The 7,487-nt window shown below is 33.9% G+C and overlaps 1 pseudogene; it reads left to right on the forward strand.

Annotated features, from left to right (window-relative positions):
- Positions 1-4,821: 4,821 nt before the first annotated feature.
- Positions 4,822-7,079, forward strand: LOC125588891 (annotated as a pseudogene).
- The last annotated feature ends 408 nt before the right edge of the window (positions 7,080-7,487 follow it).

A 7,487-nucleotide genomic window follows, 5' to 3' on the forward strand; every position in this document is an offset into this window, starting at 1 on the left:
AAGTGTTGCTAGGGAAAGAGTATCCTACGAGATACTTAAAAAAAATACTGTACAAAGATTTGAAATATAGTTTTCAAAAAATCATTATATTACTTATTATTTTCTTTTTATTTAATTACTAATTAATATTCATTGCAACGAAATATTTAAGACATTTTTTTGAGTTAATTAACAGCTTCTATTTTTTTTTTGTTCTTGTTCTTTATGGACCCTAAAATTAAAATAGAAGATTGGGGGTGAATCATAAATCCAAAGGAGGTTTCATGGCCCAAGGTAAAGATGTTCGAGTAACAATTATTTTGGAATGTACCAGTTGTGTTCGAAATGATATTAAGAAAGAATCGGCTGGAATTTCCAGATATATTACTCAAAAGAATCGGCATAACACTCCTAGTCGATTGGAATTGAGAAAATTCTGTCCCTATTGTTATAAACATACAATTCATGGGGAAATTAAGAAATAGATAAAATTGAGTGCTTGTATGTCAAATTTTATTTTAAGAACAGGAATAATGAGAGTATCTACGTATTATTACATATATATAAATATAAACAAATAAAATAATAGAAAGAAATCAAATCCTATATTCTTAATTCTATATAGAAACTCTATCCTATATAGAAATAGAAATCGTTTTTATTTTGATCCGATCAAAATAGGATTTTATAGGTAAGAAATAAAAAATTATGAATAAATCTAAGCGACCTTTTACTAAATCCAAGCGATCTTTTCGTCGGCGTTTGCCCCCGATCCAATCGGGGGATCGAATTGATTATAGAAACATTAGTTTAATTAGTCGATTTATTAGTGAACAAGGAAAAATATTATCTAGACGGGTGAATAGAGTAACTTTAAAACAACAACGATTAATTACTATTGCTATAAAACAAGCTCGTATTTTATCTTTGTTACCTTTTCTTAATAATCAGAAACAATTTGAAAGAAGTGAGTCGACCCCTAGAACTACTAGCCTTAGAACCAGAAAAAAATAGACTTATTCTTCAATTGAATAACTAATCTGAAGGAATTAAAAAAGAGGTTAATATTTTGTTCGACAAATCCAATCAAGAATCAAAATTTGATTGTTACGTCTGTTTCTGTCATAAAAAAAAAAAAGAATCGTCGAAAAGAAAAAGAATAAGTCTTTTTTTAGCGACTATATACCCTCGTTTTGTTTTGACGACTTTTTTATAATACTAATTTCTACTCTACCCTCCCCGAGCTTATTCTACTTAAGAACTCTATTTCAAATATTTTAGTGGATTTCTTCCAATCCCCTCATTTTTTTATCTCATTTGAAATCGTATAAAGACAACTCCTATTTAATAGAGCTATTTGTGCAAGTATTTTTAGATTCAGAAGTAATTGCTTCTTGTACAGATTGTGTATGAATCGGTTATAACTATAGAATACCTCCGTTTCGTGAATTACGGCATTTATTCGAGTGATCCATAAACGACGAAAATCTCTTTTTCTTTTACCCCTATCCCGACGAGCCGAAACTAAAGCTCTTATTCTCTGTTGAGTCATAGTTCGTGTAAGTCGTGAATGAGCCCCTTGAAAGCTTGATGCAAATAAACGAAGTTTTGTTCTACGCCTCCGAGCTATATATCCGCGTTTAATTCTAGTCATTGAATAAATCAAACTTTGATGAATAACTAATTCTTTTTTTAGTTTTAGTTATTCTTTTCCCCTTTACTAGTCATTAATAACCAAACGAATTATTCCAATGTATAAAAAAAATTCCAATGGCTTTTGCTACTCTAACCTTCCCCACCACTATTTTTGGCTAGGTATTTTCCTTTGCTTTGCTTTGAAAGGATAAATTGCCTTGGTACTTGATATAAAAAAAATAGAATAACTACAAAAAGTAGTAAATAGAAATGGATAAATAGTGGGTTCCTTCGTTTCTATGGTTACTTCTAAAACGGTGAGGTCCTCTCTATACACCGGAGCTCCTTCTTTTAATTAATCAATACTATTGGTAACTTGTACAATTCACATTCTTTGGCTCTACCCCATTAATATTCCAGTAATAGATCTTTCACAATGAGATCCACTTTATACAGTAACGGTATTTTATTTTAAAATTGATTTGGTCATTTACCCTGTTAGTCCATTTTTTCTTTCAAGAGTGGAATCTTTTTAATAAAAAATGGGATTTCCCCCGCTTAATTGATAATCATTTGTTATCATTGGGGGTTTTCTAAAAAATGGAGTTGATTGGATTTGCACCAATGTAAACCATAAGTTTCAGACACAATAGAAGATATGAATGATCTATCTTTTTGAAATAATGAATCGAGTTCCTCCATTCTATTTTATTAACAGGTACTGATCCTTGATATTTCAAAAAGAATTTCCTTTTTGTGTTTCAGTCTATGATCTAAACGAGTCGCACATACACCCGAGTACATGTTCCTCGTCGCTGAGGGCATCCCCGAAGCGCTGGGGATTTTGTGACATTTCGGATTGGCTGTCTTGTATTTCTAATAAGTTGTTTAATGGTTGGCATAGGGAATCATATAAATAATGGGCTGGTTTAGATGGGTTCTAACCGGCTAATTCTGAATTACTTCTCTTCAAGATTCTCTTCAATATAAAAAAAATATATTGAAGAGAATATGAAACTAAACCTTTAATCTAAAAAGATATAAAATTAGCAGTGGTAGATTTGCAAGAAATAGCTCCTATTTTTATTGAACCGCTACAAGATCAACAGTGCCATGAGCTTGGGCTTCTGTTGCTGACATAAAAACATCCCTTTCCATGTCTTCGGATACAACCCATATAGGTTTGCCCGTTCTTTGTACATAAACCCTTGTGATGGTTTCGCGAAGTTTTAGTAGTTCTTCCGCTTCCAAGATAACTTCTCCCGTTTGTGCCTCATAAAACGAACTGGCGGGTTGATGGATCATTACCCTGATGATATAATAGAAAAGCTTTTTCTATTTCGCAGAATGAGGCGAGATACCCCAAAAACAGAGAAATTTGAATAACCGTACAGGCTTTTTTTGTGCGTTGCATACGGCTCTAGAATGGAATTTACGTTTTTGACCTTTCCTTTCGGCGAAAGAAAACAAAATAGAGGTTCTATTATACGCGGATCCATAAATGATCCAATTACCATCCTTCTTTTTTTGTTTTGTAGGAGTTAAAAAAAATACTATGATGGTTCCGTTGCTTTATATATCATTTTTTTTTATCCGTCTATGATTCAGCAATCCCAAAGTGTCTTTTTTTTGTTTTTGTAAATAAGCTTCCGGTGTGAAAACAAAGTTTGTGACGCTGGGATGTGCCCGAATAGGGAAGATATCATTTTAAATACCCCTTTCTTATCCCATACTACTCTTTCAATATATAATCTAATTTTTTTTAATCTAAAAAATTTCATATCGAATTCGACGTGCCATGCTATTATTACTTAACTAATTCATATTTCCGAGGGCGAAGGCATAGTATTTTTTCTCTAAAATAAAAAAACTCATTGGCGCCAAGCGTGAGGGAATGCTATACGTTTGGTAATTTCTCCTCCGACTAGGATAAAGGATTCTATTGAAGCGGCCAATCCCATGCATATTGTCTGTACATCGGGTCGCACAAATTGCATAGTATCATAAATAGTCATTCCAGATATTACCCATCTACCAGGAGAGTTTATAAACAAATAAAGATCTCTGGTATCCTTTTCTATACTGAGATATATCATAAGACTAATAAGTTGATTCGAGATTTCGGTATCAACCTCTTGGCCTAAAAAAAACAATCTTTCTCGATAAAGTCAGTTGATTAGGATAAAATTTTATTCCTTAGGAGCCGTACAGGCACCTTTTGATGCATACGGTTCAACAAAAATTGTTAAAAAATCAATGTGTCGATTCCAACCCCCCTTTTTTTTCAGAGAAGGCTTTTCTTTCTAACTTAATAAGGGAAGGGCTTGCTTCCCATTTAAAAGTAAAAGAAAAAATAAATAAGTTTTGGCCCCTTTTATTTATTAGATATTTTAATCCTAATAATAAAATAATAAAACGATTGATTAGGCCTGTCAGACTAACTTGATTCATTGATATTTTTTTTTCATCGAGATTCAGTTGAAATGGGGATGGTTTTTTCTTGTTCCTGAATGGGCTTCTTCCTTTTTTTATTCCGTTTTTTTAGGTTTATGCTCTACTCCGAGTAAAAGGAAAAATTTCCCCGATTTTGATTTGCACATATAGGACAAATGAACCAAATACCGCGTCTTTTTTTTTTTACTACTCCTTTTTTTTCAATTCATTTCTTTCACATGTCTTCTGTCAAATAGTCAATAAATTTTTTATTATATTATTTTATTTGATCAACAGTTTTAGATCACCCTGTTTCAATTTTTTGTATTTTTTTTATTTTTTTAATAGAATTTTTATCATAATTTTGATATCATATTCATATCATATTAAGTAGTAACTATAAAAATATTATATATTAATTATCAATTGGATTTTTGCTAAACGGAGCCTGGATACTTAATTTTATTAGTTCGATCACGTAAACCATAAAAAAAATTTGATAATCTAATATCAATCTAAATACTCCCTGCATTTAATTCTAATTTATTTTTTGCGCTTCGCGTTACAAATTTTTGATAATTCAATCAATCTTTTTGAGCAAAACAGAGGATATCTCGATCGAGGGAGAAAATGGGGAAATCCCATATAGCCCAATATATCTGACAAGTCGCACTATATGTCAACCCAAGATGTATCTCCTTCTCCAGGACTTTGAAAAGGTACTTTTGGAACGCAAATAGGCATGAAATGAAAAAAAAAAAGAATGAAGTTCTCTATTTCACTTTGATGTGGAAACGTAAGACTGGGGTTTCATTTTTTTTATCATATTATCCTTTTTTCCTACTTTATTAATATTAATCATATTTAAATTAATCATATTTAATACAGAAGTTGAATAAGCTAAAATAAAATATAAAATAAAAGTAAAGTAAGAGAGAATGAATAAAAATTAAAGGAAACTTTTTACGAACGGGCTTCTGAACGATGAACAACAATAGCTATCTTGGTTCATATAACATAGGATTCACCCCCATTGCGTATTGGTACTTATCGGATATAGAATAGATCCGCTTCCCTTTTTTCCTATGAATCGAATTGTTCCATTATTACTAACAGAATAGAACAAATATTAATCCTTTCTCCGAAATAATTACCTAAAAAGGGGGGGTCGGTAACATAGTTTTTTCCAATGCAATAAAGTTACATAGTGTCTATTTTTCATTGATAAAGGGGTATTTCCATGGGTTTGCCTTGGTATCGTGTTCATACTGTTGTATTGAATGATCCCGGTCGTTTGCTTTCGGTTCATATAATGCATACTTCTCTGGTTGCTGGTTGGGCCGGTTCCATGGCTCTATATGAATTAGCTGTTTTTGATCCCTCCAACCCTGTTCTTGATCCAATGTGGAGACAAGGTATGTTCGTTATACCTTTCATGACTCGTTTAGGAATAACCAATTCCTGGGGCGGTTGGAATATTACAGGAGGGACTATAACGAATCCGGGTCTTTGGAGTTACGAAGGGGTAGCCGCAGCACATATCGTGTTTTCTGGCTTGTGCTTCTTGGCAGCTATTTGGTATTGGGTATATTGGGATCTAGAAATTTTTTGTGATGAACGTACAGGAAAACCTTCTTTGGATTTGCCCAAGATTTTTGGAATTCATTTATTTCTTTCAGGAGTGGCTTGCTTTAGTTTTGGCGCATTTCATGTAACAGGATTATATGGTCCTGGAATATGGGTATCCGACCCTTATGGACTAACCGGAAAGGTCCAACCCGTAAATCCGGCGTGGGGCGTGGAGGGTTTTAACCCTTTTGTTCCGGGAGGAATAGCCTCTCATCATATTGCAGCAGGGACGTTGGGTATATTAGCGGGCTTATTCCATCTTAGTGTTTGTCCGCCTCAACGTCTATACAAAGGATTACGTATGGGAAATATTGAAACCGTCCTTTCCAGTAGTATTGCTGCTGTCTTTTTTGCAGCTTTTATTGTTGCTGGAACTATGTGGTACTGCAACTACTCCCATCGAATTATTTGGTCCTACTCGTTATCAATGGGATCAGGGATACTTTCAACAAGAAATATATCGAAGAGTTAGTGCCGGACTAGCTGAAAATCAAAGTGCATCAGAAGCTTGGTCTAAAATTCCTGAAAAATTAGCTTTTTATGATTATATTGGTAATAATCCAGCAAAAGAGGGATTATTCCGAGCGGGTTCAATGGACAATGGGGATGGAATAGCTGTTGGATGGTTAGGACACCCCGTCTTTAGAAATAAAGAAGGGCGTGAACTTTTTGTACGCCGTATGCCTACTTTTTTAGACGGAGACGGAATTGTTAGAGCCGACGTCCCGTTTAGAAGGGCAGAATCTAAATATAGTGTCGAACAAGTAGGTGTAACTGTTGAGTTTTATGGTGGTGAACTCAATGGAGTAAGTTATAGTGATCCCGCAACTGTGAAAAAATATGCTAGACGGGCTCAATTGGGTGAGATTTTTGAATTAGATCGTGCTACTTTGAAATCCGATGGTGTTTTTCGTAGCAGTCCAAGAGGTTGGTTTACTTTTAGGCATGCTTCGTTTGCTCTACTTTTCTTCTTTGGACACATTTGGCATGGTTCTAGAACCCTCTTCAGAGATGTTTTTGCTGGTATTGATCCAGATTTTGGATGCTCAGGTGGAATTTGGGGCATTCCAAAAACTTGGAGATCCAACTACAAAAAGACAAGCAGTCTGATGCAACATTGCTTTTTCTTTTAGTTTCTGTTTGCGATTTTTTTGATTTCATTTTATTTAATAGGTAGGGTACTGTAGGAATCTTGATTTAAATCGCTGCCGTTTCTTTGACTCTTTTTTGTTCTTTATCCGGAGGTATACTCCTTCAGTAAACATAAACAAAACAGGTATGAAAGCTATAATTGTAAACCACGATCAAATTTATGGAAGCATTGGTTTATACATTTCTCTTAGTATCGACTTTAGGGATCATTTTTTTCGCTATTTTTTTTCGGGAACCGCCTACAATTTCAACTAAAAAATGAAATAATTTTTCATTCTCTTCATTGGCGTAATCAGCCACCAAATAGTTGGAGGCTGATTACGCCAACTAGTCCCCGTGTTCCTCGAATGGATCTCTTAGTTGTTGAGAGGGTTGCCCAAAGGCAGTATATAGAGCATACCCAGTAAAACTTACAAGTAACCCAGATATAAAGATGGCGACTAGAGTTGCTGTTTCCATTATTATATAATTAAAAGACCACAATGGATCTATGCTAAGATCGTTTATTTACAACGGAATGGTATACAAAGTCAACAGATCGTAATGAATACAAAATAAGATTTACGGCTACACAAACTGTTGAAGATAGTTCTAGATCTGGTCCAAGAAGCACTACTGTAGGGAAGTTATTGAAACCGTTGAATTCTGAATATGGTAAA

The sequence above is a fragment of the Brassica napus genome, chromosome C6 (assembly GCF_020379485.1).
Source record: "Brassica napus cultivar Da-Ae chromosome C6, Da-Ae, whole genome shotgun sequence".
NCBI classification, from domain to species: Eukaryota; Viridiplantae; Streptophyta; class Magnoliopsida; order Brassicales; family Brassicaceae; genus Brassica; species Brassica napus.